We start from the raw sequence: 14,800 nt of genomic DNA, 5'->3' as shown, positions 1-14,800 counted from the left end.
AAGCCCAATAAACCTTTAAAGTCTGCAGAAGGTGACAAATGCATATTTAGTAAATGTTTCTTTTTGGGGCTGAACAATCCATTAAATTTAAGAGAGAAATTCAGTCAAAAGGTGGCTTAGTAATCCAGAGAGGTTCATTTTTTGGCTCTATAAAGGAATCCCACCTCTATTTTGCAAAGAAGGTGTTGGGTTGGGTTTTAATTTTTTCTTAAAAGAAAATTCTGATTTTTCATTTCTTTTACCATTTTTGCTCATTATTCTTTTACTAAAATAATTGATATAGAGATGTCTTGTTAACACAAGACTTATTAGCTTGGAAAAAATAAGTTTTGTTCTTGGATCATTTGAGCATGCACCCATGAAATTGTACAGGTTGCAGAATTTTTTGCCAGTTCCTATGACCAACTGTCTGTAATAATTACGCAAATAGTTTTTAAAGCTGTTCTGTTCGTTAAAAATTACCGTGATCAAATAACTACTTAGTGTACTAAAAGAGTTAAGATCACCGTTCAAGGATGATTACACCTGCATGGATTTTTCAGTTCTCATAAATGGCTGTGTCCATGAAATATGCCAGTGCAACAACCCTCAAACATCATTTAGAGTAGCGACACAACATACTCTTGGAGTTACCATGAAATACCCAAAAATGTTCTGAAATACCAGGTAGTAACTCCCATAGAAGATACTGCATAATATAGATGAGCTAGTATTTCCAAAGTAAAATAAAGGTTAATGACAGCTATCTTACCTACGGATTAAGAATACCGTATCAAGCATCTTATAGTTTTTTAAAACTTAATAATAACCATTTCCAAGTGTTGGTTTTTGTCTACTTCCATACATGTTTTCTTGGCATTAAGGTGTTGCCCAGCATGGGAAAACCATAATCACTCGTTCTTATTACAAACAAACTGAAAAGACATAAAGGTGCTCTAATTTTAATTGCTGTGTCTGATGTCCACTAATGATGTGAACAGTGTTGACAGGTCTAACAATTATACGCCTCTTCAAATTTCTTCATAAAAGCAATAATGCTTCTTTTTCATTTACTTCAAAACTGATGTGGAGTGTTAAATATAATTTAATAAAGGTGAATTATTAGTCAGGGAATTCAATGCAAGCCACCAATCTAATAAGGTAGGCCAACGACCAGGGACCAGCATCCAATTGGTATTCTGCTGTAAGCATGATTTTCAAAGGCTGTTCTTGAGGCATTTAAGCTCTTTCATGATTTTCAGATCTGTTACGAAGCGGAGAATAAAATTAATGTTATTTGTTTAAGCTGCAGGCTTAATACTTAGCACCAGTGTGGTGTTTTTTACTTTAATGAAACACCATTATGAAGAAAGAACTTGGGGGGGAGGGAGAAAGGGAAGAGGACTGGTGATGCTAAAGAAGGTGATGATGATGATGATGAAGAATAGTGCTAAAGAACCTAAGTGTAATGATTGTGTGAACTCACCCTAGACAAGTAAAATGTGTATTGACACTATTACAGAATGTGGTAGTACAGTGGTAGACATACAGATATTTGATATATCACTGCTCCACTTTTGTATCACAGCGAATACCCTGTAAAATGCCCAGTATACGAAAGCAGACCACTTTGCTGCCTCTGAGATATTGTCCATTTTAATGGTGGCTCATATTTAATCTTTGGAATGGTGGATTATTCGCAAGGGTCAGGTATTCCCTGGTTCACTGTATTTAAAATAACTTTCTGCCTATCTCATTGCATGATAAGGATAGGAAATAGTAATAAATGAGAGAACTACTATGGGATCATAAGGTCAGTTTCTTTACCAATATTGGGTATAGTCCCCTGAGAGAGGACATACTATGTCCAACACTTAAGAACATGACCTAGAAGTTGGTTGCATGTTCCCCAAGTATATGGTATGCATTCTCTCCTAGATCTAATTGGACCAGGACTAAAAGAGCAGAAGAACTAAAGGACAGCCAGAGCCCGTACCCCACACCCCCAGCTAGGAGCCCCCTCCCACACTCTGAAACCCCTCAGCCTCACCCCTCAACCCAGAGCCCCTTCTTCACTCCAACCTCATCTCTGGCCCCACCCCAGAGCCTGCATCCCAGGTGGAGTCCAACCCATTCCCATCAGCAAGGACTCACTTTGCTCTTTTTGCCCCAAATCTTTGCTCCACCCCCTCCTTTTGTTCTCCAGGCCACCTCTAGGCGTAGGCTGTTTTTTCTTTTTCAAGTCACTTTGCTTTGGGCTCATGGTTTAAAGACACTCCTAGTTCTGTGTATTTAAGGAGATGGATTGTTGCCATTCCCAACTGGAGCTCGTTTTTGGAAAAGTGTTCACTTATGCTGCATAAATCTGGAATAGCTCCAGAAGAGTCTAGTATTAGTGATGTGAAAAATAATCTCTTCTTGGAACACTTGAATAATCAATTTACAACAAAAGGTAAAATCCCAAACACGAGTTGTGTATGTGTGGTGAAAAAAATGGTTTTCCATTATCTCACCATCATAAAAATAAAGTCAGTACTCCAGTATATACTTTCTTTCAAGAAGGAATTCAAAGTTCAGACAAATATACTACCCCAGTGGAATTCGCTAGTGAAAGGATCTGAGTTCTCACTCCCACTTCCTTTACCCAGAGGCCTCCCTGCCCTTGGACTCCCCTTCTACTCTCCTGTGTGGCAGAGTCCTCGCAACCCCGACAAGACTGGGCCCAGGATCTCTGGGGAGCTCAACTCCCAGGGGGTTAGGGTGTCCCCACTGCAGGATACTTTCTTGGCTCTGGACGCTTCCCTGACCCTCTAATCACTTCATATAGGTCAACAAATATAGTTTAAAAACATAAGGAAAAAATGAGGACGGTTAAAGGAAAACACATAACCCTACTCTGTGGCACGGGGACATCACAAACAGCCGTCTCTGGAATGTAAGGGAGGTTCACAGTCTGCTTCTTACATGTGCCAGGACTCCTGGGCCCTGGCTGTGCTGCAGGCACGCTGTGGGTTGGACACTTCCTCTGGTGGTGGCCACATGTCTTCAGGCTTTGGGTGGTAGGACCCTTCTTCCCAGCATCAGCCCCCTCGTCAGGGTTATGATCCCCCTGCAAGTAGGAGCGGTGCCAGGGTTTTTGGCGCCCTAGGCGGGGGTCCTTCCACGCTCCCGGTCATTGGTGGCAATTCTGTGGCGGGGGGGGGGTCCTTCCACGGCTCCCGGTCTTCAGGGCACTTTGGCAGCGGGTTCCGGAGTGAGTGAAGGACCTACCACAGAATTGCCGCCGAAGACCTGGAGCGTGGAAGGACCCCTGCCACCGAATTGCCACTGAGGGTGGCAAAACGCTGCCCCCCCAAAATCCTAGTGCCCTAGGCGACCGCCTAGGTCACCTAAATGGAAGCGCCGGTCCTGTCTGCAAGGCCCTTTCGCTGATGGAATCTCCCTGTGCTGGGCCCTCTGCCCAGCCCCTCCCCCGCATCATATTCCCCCAGCTGTAGGTTTGCCAACTTTCTGATTGCATAAAACTGAACACCCTTGCCCTGCACTTCCCTGAGGCCCTGCCCCCAGCTCACTCCATTTTTACCCCTTCTCTACGTCACTCGCTCTCACCCACCCTCGCTCACTTGCTCATTTTCACCAGGGCTGGGTTTGGGATGTGAGATGGGGTACAGTCTTTGGGCTGGGGGTGTGGGTTCCGGGCCTAGGAGCTGCAGGGACTTGCAGGCTGCTTCCAGGAGCCAAGTGGAGCTGGCCACTGTGGCCAACCAGACTTTTAGCAGCCGTAAGCAGTGCTGACCAGAACCGCCAGGGTTACTTTTCAACTGGATGTTCCAGTCAAAAAGGATGCTTGACATCCACTTCTCACTGCAGCTGGCTCTGGAATGCCCCAGCTTCAGCTCCACGCTACCCTCTCTGCTGTTGCTTTGCCTCCTGCACAGCGCCCGGGCTGCTTCTCTGGCCTGTCTGGTTTTGGTTACTGCAGCTCTGCTCCCAGTGTAGATCTGCTCCTTGGGCTGCTTCTTTAGCCCCCCTGCCGCTGCTGCTGCTCTCTCCTGAGCTCAGCACCATTCTGGACCAGGCAGCCCAAGCTTCTACGGAGGCTGGGACCCTGGCCTCTTGACTCCTCATTAATCTGCCTGCCCTGTCAATCAGGCTACCTGGAGCCCCTGAGGTCTGTCTCAAGGTTCTGATTTCCCATCGGCCCCTTCCCCTTTCTTTTGGTACTGGGAACTAGCCAACCAACCCCCCAGTAAGCGCTTTAGTAAGCCGCTAACAGTCTCCTTACACTAAGTTAGAACCCCAAGTCTCAGGGGGCAGGGGCTGCTCTGTCTTTTGCCGCCCCAAGTACTGCAGTCGGGCACCTTCAGCAGCATTTCGTGGGGAGGTCCTGCCGGTTCACGCGGATTCAGCGGGTGTTCTGTGGGTGATCTGCCAGTCCCGCGCCTTCAGCATACCCGCCACCGAAGCTGCGGGACTGGCAGACCTCCCACAAGAATGCCACCAAAGGCTCCCTGACTGCCGCCCTCACAGCAACTGGCTGCTGTGAGGGCGGCACTGGTGCCTGGAGCCGCCCTTGTCAGGTGGGTAAGAAAGGAAATTTTGGGTCTGCACCATCATAACCCATTTCTTGCTTTTATAGTTGCTGATTCCTAACAGGAAGCCATGGGGAGCTTTCTGGAGAAAGGGTGGGGTTTTTGAGAACGTGCTCAGTGGCCTAGTTGTACTGTATGTTGTATGGATATTCCTGAGAATGGGCTAATCTGTTTGGCATGCTGAACAACCTTAATTCAGGGCCTTTTTTCATGGAAATTGATGTGTGGCTTGTTTTTGGCCAGTCTTACGAACTGTTACTTTCAAAATGCAGAAGGGTTCAAAGTAATATAATTTGAAAAGCAGGACAGCTTCTCTGTGGCTTAGGTACTTATATTGTTCCCCTAAGTGCAGTGTCTGAGTGCACCTCCGTTTTCAGTTTATTTATCTTCAGAATGCTTCTGTGAAGTAGGAAAGTCATTATACGGACAGGGAACTGAAGCACAGAGAGACTGTACCAGATTTTTAAAGGTATTTAGGTGCTAACACAAGCATCCGGGTACCTAGAGGAATTTTCAGAAATGGCTAAGTACCTAACTCCGATGGTCTCACACACACAATCGGCTGGATCAGGGGACTGCATCTCATAGATTCATAGACTTCAAGGTCAGATGGGACCATCATGATCATCTAGTCTGACATCCAGCACACTGCAGGCCACAGAACCTCACCACCCACTCCTGTAATAGACTGCTAATCTCTGTTTGAGTTATGGAAGTCCTCAAATCATCGTTTAAATACTTTGTTACAGAGAATTCACCATTTGCAAGTGAACCATGCCCCATGTTGCAGAGGAAGGCAAATAACCCCCAGGGTCTCTGCCACTCTGACTCGGGGGAAAATTCCTTCCTGACTCCAAATATGGTGATCAGTTAGACCCTGAGCTTGTGAGCAAGACCCACCAGCCAGGCACCTGAGAAAGAATTCTCTGTAGTAACTCAGAGCCTCCCCATCTAGTGTCCCATCCCTGCTGTTGGAAATATTTGCTGTTAGCAGTCACAGTTTGGCTACCTGCCATTGTAGGCAGTCCTGTCATACTATCCCCTCCATGAACTTACCTGTGTCTCCCAGGTCCTCGAGTAGTACCCTAATCACAGAATCTGAACTGTAGGGGAATTATGATAATGTCTATCACATAAGAGTAGATGGCTTAGGTCTCAATTCAGCAAAGCACTGAAGCACATGAAGTCAATGGGACTTAAGCACATGCTTAATTGTAAGTATAGGCTGCAGTGCCTTTCTGAACGGGGTCTTTAATAAGTAGTTTAATGTGGATGTACTTTACCTCAGGCCTGTTAACATCTGTTAACTTTGTTCTTATGTGGAGTGCCAGACATTATTTCTGTTTGCGATACTTCTTATGCTGTCATTTCAGTTACATCTCTTGACTCTTATATACAGGTGATGTTTTGCTTGTTCACTTTTTTCTGTGTATCTTGTAAGAAAATGTATTGGAAATTCCAGCAAAAGATGCACATAGGCCTCTTATTAGCTGAGTTTGATGGAAATTTTGAGGAATTGTGTTTTCCTTTTTATTTAGGGCAAATTTGTGTCTGGCCATAGCACAGATGTGGATGGCAGAAACCTCTCCCCGCTCCTCCCTTGCCCATGCAAATGTATTACCTGCAGCTCTCTGGAGAGCAGTTGAGTCCAGTCATAGATTGTGCATTTCTTTTTTTCACCACTGCTCATCTAAGAAATATCCAGCTAATCCTAAACTCTCTCGCTCCTCCAAAGGTGCAAAAGCCCCAATTCTCCAACTGCCTGATGGGACATTCGGCCAGTTTAAGTGCAAAGACTTACATATGTGCCTAGACTAAAGCACATGTGTAGTCAAATCTAACTTAAATGAGGCCTTTGATTTTCCCAACATTGTGCACTCATATCCTCTTCCTGATCAGGAGGTTGGTATGCCCCACTCCCCACTAATATATTTAAATACATTCCTTAGATAGTACCTAAAAATAAAACTAGTGGAGTAACACGTGGCAGATTAATCTGTAAATCTGAAGTTGCAAGCTTCTCTTGGTAGAAGTCATTTTCTTTAATGTCTGCACCACAAGCTGGTCAACTCAAGAGTGTATAATAATGGGTAATAAAAGTAAACCTTAAATAACTGAATAAGGGTTTGATTTGTGGAATCTCATGGAACTATCCAAGGTGGCTTATGAGTGTCAGTTCTTACTTGTGAACATATTTCAGTTCTGATTTTGAGTTGTGGCTGGAAATGAGGTGGTGTGAGAATAGATATTCATGGTCACACCTGCTTCTATGGTCCACTATTGGAGACTGATAGATTGTATTAGGTTCCAGAATGATCTGAGGAAGTTTACTGCCTAGTCATAAACGATCAGAATGAGTCCACTGGAACATAATTATTATGCATAGCAGATAATACATAGAGTGGAACCTGGATGCCTCCTTCCGCATATCAACTTTGTTAGGTCAGCATGGTTTTAAAAAACTGCTCAGCAACAGCTGTAGTTGCAGGGGAGAAAGCTGGATTGCCCATAGCAGGAGACTGACTATGATCAGCTGTGTCATAGAGGATTTGTGCATTCTTATGCAGAAGCAGTGCTAAAGGCAAAGAGTTTTCTCTCTCTGGCATAGACTCTATGAAAGCTAACTTGTTTCAGCTGACTATGCCTCTTGTATGAGGTACTGTTGAATTTTCTTAGATAATGGCAATTGGGTACAGACTGAGGTGGTATTAACTTACAGAAATGTAAAAGAGATGCCTATTCCATAACATAACTTAAAAATATAATCTAAGTGTAGTGGTACAGTCTAAGGTAGATAAAGTGAGCCAGGCAGTGTAAACACTGGTGAACAATTCCCTCCCACTTTCAAATGTCTGCAGGGAAGAGATGAGCTTTATGGTGCATTCTGAAGGTCAACAGGCTCAGGCTCTCTCAGATTGAGGGGAGTGAATTCCAAAGTCAAGAGGCTCACATGGGAACACCCTGCCAGCAGCCCTCTTGTCATATCTGTAGGGCTCCAGCTTGAGGGCCTCTGTGGAACCCAACCATAGTAGTGTGATATAAGCAGAGACAATTGTTCAGGTCCTAAGCCATTAATGTCTTTAAAGAGCAAACCCAACGCCTCATTCACTGAGAGACCCACATGAAGGCAATGGGGATCATGGCACACTGGTTTAATATGGTTGTGGGAAGACAAAGTGGGCAGATGTTTTTTGTGCTTGCTTCAGTTTCCACGCTGTTTTAAGGTGTAGCACCATGTAGACTACTTTGCAGTATCTAATCTTGAGGTGAGAAAAGTATGGCTGATGGTTGCAAGTTCTGCATCTAAACAGCTGCAACCTCCTGGCTGTACATAAATGGTAAAAAGCTGACCTGACTTGTCATTGCTGCTAGCTGCTCTTCTTGCAGCAATCCCCCCAGACCTCCCAGATCATGAACCTGACCAACAAATGGCAAAAAAGTTCCCTTAACCAAAGGGACAGATATAATTCATGCCCTAGCATCTAGTTGCTTTCCTCAGCCATCTGACAATGCTTCAGTCTTGTCTGGATTAAGCTGAATCAGCTGGCTCTCAACCATGACCCAGTGTTGCCCAGACATCAAGTAAAATCATTGACTATTTTGGCTGGGTCAGGTGAAATGGAGGTGAAAAACTGTGTTATCAGCATACTGAAAATACTGCCGCCCATCTCTTCTCACTATCCTGCGTACATGTAAACAAGAGGGATGACCAGATGAGAGCGCCTTCAGAGAGGGGAGCTGTGTCCAATCGCTACCTTCTTAAGAATGTTCACAAGGAAGGAATAGCCACTCTAAAGCATCCCCATATACCCATGCTGTGACCCACAGGCAAGTCAACATGACCTCATGGTAACATTTGGCCTCTCGGGGGCGGTGGTGGGTTGGCAGGGGGGAGGAGAGGCGAGATATTGAACTGGGAAGAAAGAATTGTACCATATGCCAGAGTAGTACCATCAGTGTCACCTATAGGGTAACTTGTGATTCTGAATGCTTGGAGTTGACAATCTTGCCTTCTGCAAAATTATTCAAGCTCTTGTCACCCCCATGCTTAATTACTTAACATTACTTTTGAAGTCAACCTGGCACCTCAAGATAGTGCTGAATGGCACCTCCAGAGTGGCGTGGGCCACTGAGAACACACGTCTGTGCATGAGTCTCTACTTCTGGCTGTAACTCATTGCCTTGGTAATTACTTGGAGGTGCGGGGAAAATTCAGAATGCTTTGGAAGGTAACTTCCTGAGGGGCCATCTCTCACCATATATTCCATCACAGCAGACACAATTGGCCATGAGGTTCATGAGGATGATTCTTAGGTTTGAACATGCTGTAGCCAGCAGCATTTTCAGCTAAAAATGTCTTTTTGCTTTTAGAAGTGACTCTTTCGCAGCCACTTGGTAGGGAGCTTCAGAGCACAATGAGGCCCATTGATTTTGTTCTTACTAATTTGTGTTTTTTAATCTCCCTAACTAAATTCCTACCTGCCACCACAGTAGGCACTATAGAAATTTTGACTGAAATGTCAAAGATGTTGTAGGCTAAGAAGCTTGCATATTCCTTTAAAAAATAAATACCGTGGCGCTGGTAGAATTGGGCAGTTACTACTAACTGATGGGAGTGAGACAGAAACTTCTCCAATGGGAAGGTTATTCCATAATTGTCTCCTTTGGGACTTCTTGCACCTTCCTTTGAAGACAGCTGGTGCTGGCCACTGTCAGAAACAGGAGACTGGAGTGGCTGGATCACAGATCTGATCCAGTGTGTAAATTCGTATGTTCCTCCTATCACAGCCAGCACCCTTGTTGGCAGTTTCAGCAATGGAATATGATTTCTCCCATCCCCCCACTGCCCCCCAAAAAGTGCTGATCACACCCACACATTCTGTTGAGTCAATGGGAGCGGGGTACTCTGTCGACAGCACTTCTTAAATATAAACGTTCTACCTGATGAAGGAGTAGTTGTCAGGCAACTGCTCTTCTTTGTTTCTCTTGGGGTACAGAATGTTAGTGACTTGCTATGATCTCTCACAGAGACTTATTTGTTCTTGTTTCCCTGAATTTTATTATAATTCAGAAAATCCTGGTGTTTAGACAGACCTTTCACAAATGCAAAAATTCAGTTGAAGGGTAGAAGTGGATTAATATATGGGTTTGTATGAGAAATACCGTAGCATTCAACTAAATCTATTGCTGAGGTTCAGCAGAGAGTTTTGTATCCTTTTGCACCCATTATGTTAATACTGTGGAAGATTTACACCTTTATCCTTCATTTCCAGGAAGGGATGGGTGGTCTTGTGGTTAAAGCACTTGATTGGGACTTGGGAAATCCTGGATTTTATGTCCCACTCTGTCACAGGCTTCCTGTGTGACTTTGGGAAAGTTGACTGTGCTACCTGCTTCCAGCTAGCAGTGGATGTAGCAAGGCCAAGCTGCTGTTCTCACGCTACTTTCAGCCAAAGCAGATACAAGACGTCTCAGAAATCTCAAATCACAAAATCACCAGCCCAGTTCAGAGGAACCATCAACGTTTGAATAGTTCATCAGTTAATGATATGGTGAATGTGACGCTGCTGTGTGCAGAGGCCACTGGCTACCATCCTGACCAATATAATCTCACTGTTCACTGGTACTTTCCCTGTTTCTCTTGTCTTACACTTAGATTGTAATCTCCCTGGGGAAGGAACTATCTTTGTTTTATGTTTGTACAGCACCTAGCACAATGGGGTCATGGCCCATGACTAGGATTCCTAGGTGTTATGAGAGTGCAAATAAATAATAATTTAAGAATACCGAGATGCAGTAACTTTGTTAACATTGGCTGTGACCTGGTTAGTAGATGGAGTTGCTATACTTTGGGTAATAAAACTTCCCTGTATGAATGTATTGATTGGGATTGTGGGAAGAACAAGCCAGAAAGCAACTTTTAGGCAAAGATGGTAATTTGCTGAAAGTAAGTTTGTCTTAGAAGCATATTTTTACTTTTGTTTACTTGCAACACTTTCTGTCTTTATTCCTTATACTTGGTATTACTTAATCCTATGTCCTCTTGTTAAATAAACTTGTTTTACTTTCACTATAAATCAGGTAAACACTTAGATTGAAATAAGTATGCTTTGTCAAACCCCAATTAGATTAATGAGCTGCAGTGCATTGCCTCTTTAAAGGAACAACTTGCTGTGAATGTTCTAGAAGAAGGCTGGGAGATAAGTCTGGAGAATTTAGCAGTTGGCGCTCACTGTCCGTTACCTGCAATGCAACGTTTGGACTGGCAGAGTCCTGAAGAGTTTGCTGGCAAGGCAGAGAAGCTGGTGTGTCAGGGAATTGTCACACAGCTTAGCAATAGCAAAACTCTGGCTGCGGCTGATGGGTAACATAGTAATTCCTGGGAACCCCAGCACATTGTTACCATTCAGACAGTTTGGGGGAAATTCAGAACTGGGAGGGTGTTGGAGTCACCCAGCAAAAAGTAGCTAAGACTAGTGGCAGCCAGGCTGTGACCTACAAGCTTGTATGCAGCTGTTGGTGTTATGCCGCTGTGACTCACAGCCTTAGCACTGAAGGCACCCAAAACTGTAGGGCAGGTGGTGACATAACCCTTCACTGGTCTGGGATGAACCCTAAAACATCACAATTATTATACATCTCAAATGGGAATTTACATGTTTTCTTGCTGTTGTCTCAGATCTTCAATTCTGCTTGAATAGTTTTGTTTTTTTTTAAACTTATACAGTATCTTGATGTAAGGCAATTATTGGAAGGACTATTTGATATCACTAAATATTTTAAGATTACACTATATGTAGGTACAAGTACAACATGAAAATTACATCATAAGACAATTATGATACATAAATATATTTAAATGACAATGTCAGCAAAACAGAAAATTTTCATGGGATAGTGTTCTTCTGAAGCTACAAAAATAGTTTTTATATTCCCCAAAATAGCATTCAAAATACTTAAATTACTTTGATGGTAGAGGACATTTAAAAATTTTTGTTGATTTTATTATATCAATTTCGTTTTGTAGACTGAAGTATTATAAAATATTGGTGCAGTAGCAAAGTATAGTTAACACATTCACTATGGGCTCTACTGTGCAGAGAGACTTGCAAGTACAAGCCCTAACTTCTGTTGATTCCAGTGGCACTCTGTGCGAAAAGAGTCTTGCTTGCGGATCTTTTTGGATAATTGCAGCCTATGAGGGGAAGGGAGAATGGCCAGGGCCGTCCCTAGCTATTTGGGGGCCCTATGCAGCCCCCCCGCCTCGGGGGGGGCACCAGGCCTCCACAGGGGGAGGCAGGGCTGGCTTGGAGAGCAGGGGCAAACCACCCCTCAGCACTCACTGGTGGCATGGGTGGGATCAGGTGCCTGCACTTCCTGCAGCCAGTGAGTGCATGCCTGGCCCTGCTGCACTCCTCAGGGGCGGGAAGAGGGAGAGCAGGGGTGGGAAGAGAGGTTGCTGGGGCAGAGCTGGGATAGGAGCCACAGGGAAGGGGCGGGGAAGGGGCTGGAGCAGCATGCAGCTGCGCAGGGCCCCAGGAAATTTGGGGCTCCAAGTTTCCTGGTGCCTTTGCAGCTGAGTACTTTGCGTATGGGTAAGGACGGCCCTGAGAATGGTCTTGTTGTTATGCTATTGGAATAGATCTCAAGAAGGTGCTTTTCCTGTCTGCACCTTAGATCTCTTGTGTGACCTTGAGCAAGCCATTTAATTTCTCTGTGATAGGATGTCCGCACCACACAGGATTGGAAGGGGCCAAAGTGGCCAGGGTAGGCCTATTAACTCCACAAGCTGCACCTGTAGGAAAAGCCAGGGAACAGGGAATTGATTGCCCGCAGGCTCAGCTGGGCAGGAAAATGCAGACCTTATAAAGCCAGGCAGCAGCAACAGAGAGTCAGCAGTTACTCCCTGGAAAGAGCAAGTAGGGTTTGGAGCTGGCACACCCAGAGAAGGGGGGCTAGAAGAGTAGGAAGCTGTCTAGGGAAGGAGCAATGAGGGCTGGGAAAAGAGCACTCACAACTGCTGCTTTGAGAGACACTGGACTGAAACCTGGCATGGAGGGCAGGCAGGCTACCTGAAGCAGAGGGCTGGTTCCCCTACTAGAAATGAAGGAGTGGCACCTGAGGCAATTAATGAGAAGACTGCCTAGCATTGCTGAAGGAAAGACTTTTTTTGCTATACCCCAGAAGGGGGTGATACTGAGTAACCTAGCTGGATGGCTGAGTAATGAAGAGGATGTTTTGGTTTCTGGAGAGAGAAAGGGGCTGCAGACCTGTCGGAGATGGAGTAATGGCATGTGACTGCAGGATAGGGTAACCAGGTGTCCAGTTTTCAAAGAGACCCTGGCAGCTCCGGTCAGCACCACCAACTGTGCTGTTAAAATTCTGGTCAGAAGTGCTGCAGAGCTAAGGCAGGTTAGTCCTTACCTGTCCTGGCTCCACGCTGTGCCCCATAAGCAGCCAGCAGGTCAAGCCCCTAGGCATGGGGGCCATGGGTTTCCGTGTGCTGCCCCTGACCCAAGCAACAGTTTCGCACTCCCATTGGATGGGAACCACTGCCAATGGGAGCTGTGGGGGCAGTGCCTGTAGGCAAGAGCAATGCACAGAGCTTCCTGCCGCCCCTCCACCTAGGAACCAGACTGCTAGCTGCTTCTGGGGTGCAGTATGGAGTCAAGACAGGCAGGAATCTTGCCTTAGGGCCCCCCACACTGTGCCGCTGGTGGAGCTGCTGGAGGTAAGCCCATGCCTGAGCCACTACCCCAACCCTGATTTCCCTCCCCCCAACCCGGAGCCCCCTCCTGCATGCAAAGCTCCATCCCTGGCCCCACCCCAGAGCCTGCATCCCCAGATGGAGCCCTCACTCCCCTGGCACCCCAACCCCCTGCCCTACCCTAAAGCTAATCCACAGAGCGGCCAGTGGAGGCGCCATACCTGCAGTGAGTGAAGTGCCCTGCTCCCCATCTGTAAAATGAAGATAACAGTACTTCTCTGTCTAACTGAGGTGCTGTGAGACTAAATTCCATAAAGCAAAATCCTGTAGAAACAAACATAATAAACAGGTGGTTGCATTCTGACTTAATTAGAGAATGGCCCTCTCTAGCCATATTCTCTCCACTGACCTCAATGAAGTTGTAACCACTTATGTTATTAACTGGCTGAAGCTTGTGGGGCCTGCCAATCTGATAGACTTGTTTAGAAAGATGGGTTTAAGTTCAGTGAATTAGACTTTAAAAAAAAAAGGTAATGAGCAATTGTCCACCAGATGATTGACTTGTATATTCAATTTATTATAACAGATGCCTGATTCATATTGTAAGTTTTTTTTTAATGTATAATTATGGCACATACACTATTTCTGAGAGGTATTGTCATCTGGCAGTAAAACGCTAGGAAATTTTTAGAGAGGAATGGCCTGGCCCATGTTAAACATTGTTATGGAACGATCACCTTTCCTAAATCTTAAGGAAAAAGAGGGCGGGAGGGCAGAAAGTGTTGCCTCAATATAGGACAGGAAGCCAGGAAGTCCTGAATTCTGTTCCTGGCACTTCTAGTGTCTCCCTCTTGTGTCCTTCAGCAAATTCTGCCTTTCTTACTACTCTATCTGGGCAATTGGGTTGTTAATCCTTACATCATGGGTGTTGTAAGCATTAATAGTTATTGCTTGTACAGAACTTTACCTGAGAAGAGCAATGTAAATACAACGTGGTGCTACTTTTAACTTTTAAAACCAAAATACAAACCTAGACTAGGGTGGGAGGACTATGTTGGAGTGGGGATTTGAGTGGGAGGTGTCAAGCGCTAAGCATCTCCACCCTCACTGCCCTCCAAATAGTGTATGCAATTCAGATCTAACTTGAAAGCTCTTGTTCTGGGGCTCTTTAAAAGCCCTTACTTCTAGGTCCAAGCCCTGGCATGCCAATTTTTGCCCACAGCTAATTGTCATGGTTGAATTATAAACCCCTGGAAAAAGAGTTTGAAATGAAAATGCTTGACAGGCTTTTATCTGCACCAGTGCAAGTAGTGCTGCTAAGTTCCAACATTATACAGCCTGGCTGAAGGGGAGAAATATGCTCCAGAACTCAGCTGCTTTGACTTTTTTATTTTCAGGCTTGCTTAAAAATAACTAGAGCAGGGATTGACAACCTTTGGTAAGCACCCTGGTGGACCAGGCCAGTTTACCTGCCGCATCCGCAGGTTCGGCCGATTGCGGCTCCCACTGGCCGCGGTTCACC

At 45.2% G+C, this 14,800-nt stretch overlaps 1 protein-coding gene across 5 annotated transcripts in view; it reads left to right on the top strand.

Moving 5' to 3' along the window:
- Window positions 1-14,800, top strand: part of DLG2 (discs large MAGUK scaffold protein 2) — a 1,569,268-nt gene that overhangs the window by 578,371 nt on the left and 976,097 nt on the right. The gene's annotated exons all lie outside the window — the stretch shown is intronic.

This window comes from Gopherus evgoodei, chromosome 1 (assembly GCF_007399415.2).
Source record: "Gopherus evgoodei ecotype Sinaloan lineage chromosome 1, rGopEvg1_v1.p, whole genome shotgun sequence".
In the NCBI taxonomy this organism is placed as follows: Eukaryota; Metazoa; Chordata; order Testudines; family Testudinidae; genus Gopherus; species Gopherus evgoodei.
Note: the sequence above shows the minus strand (reverse complement) of the source record. Positions and strands in the feature narration are given on the sequence as shown.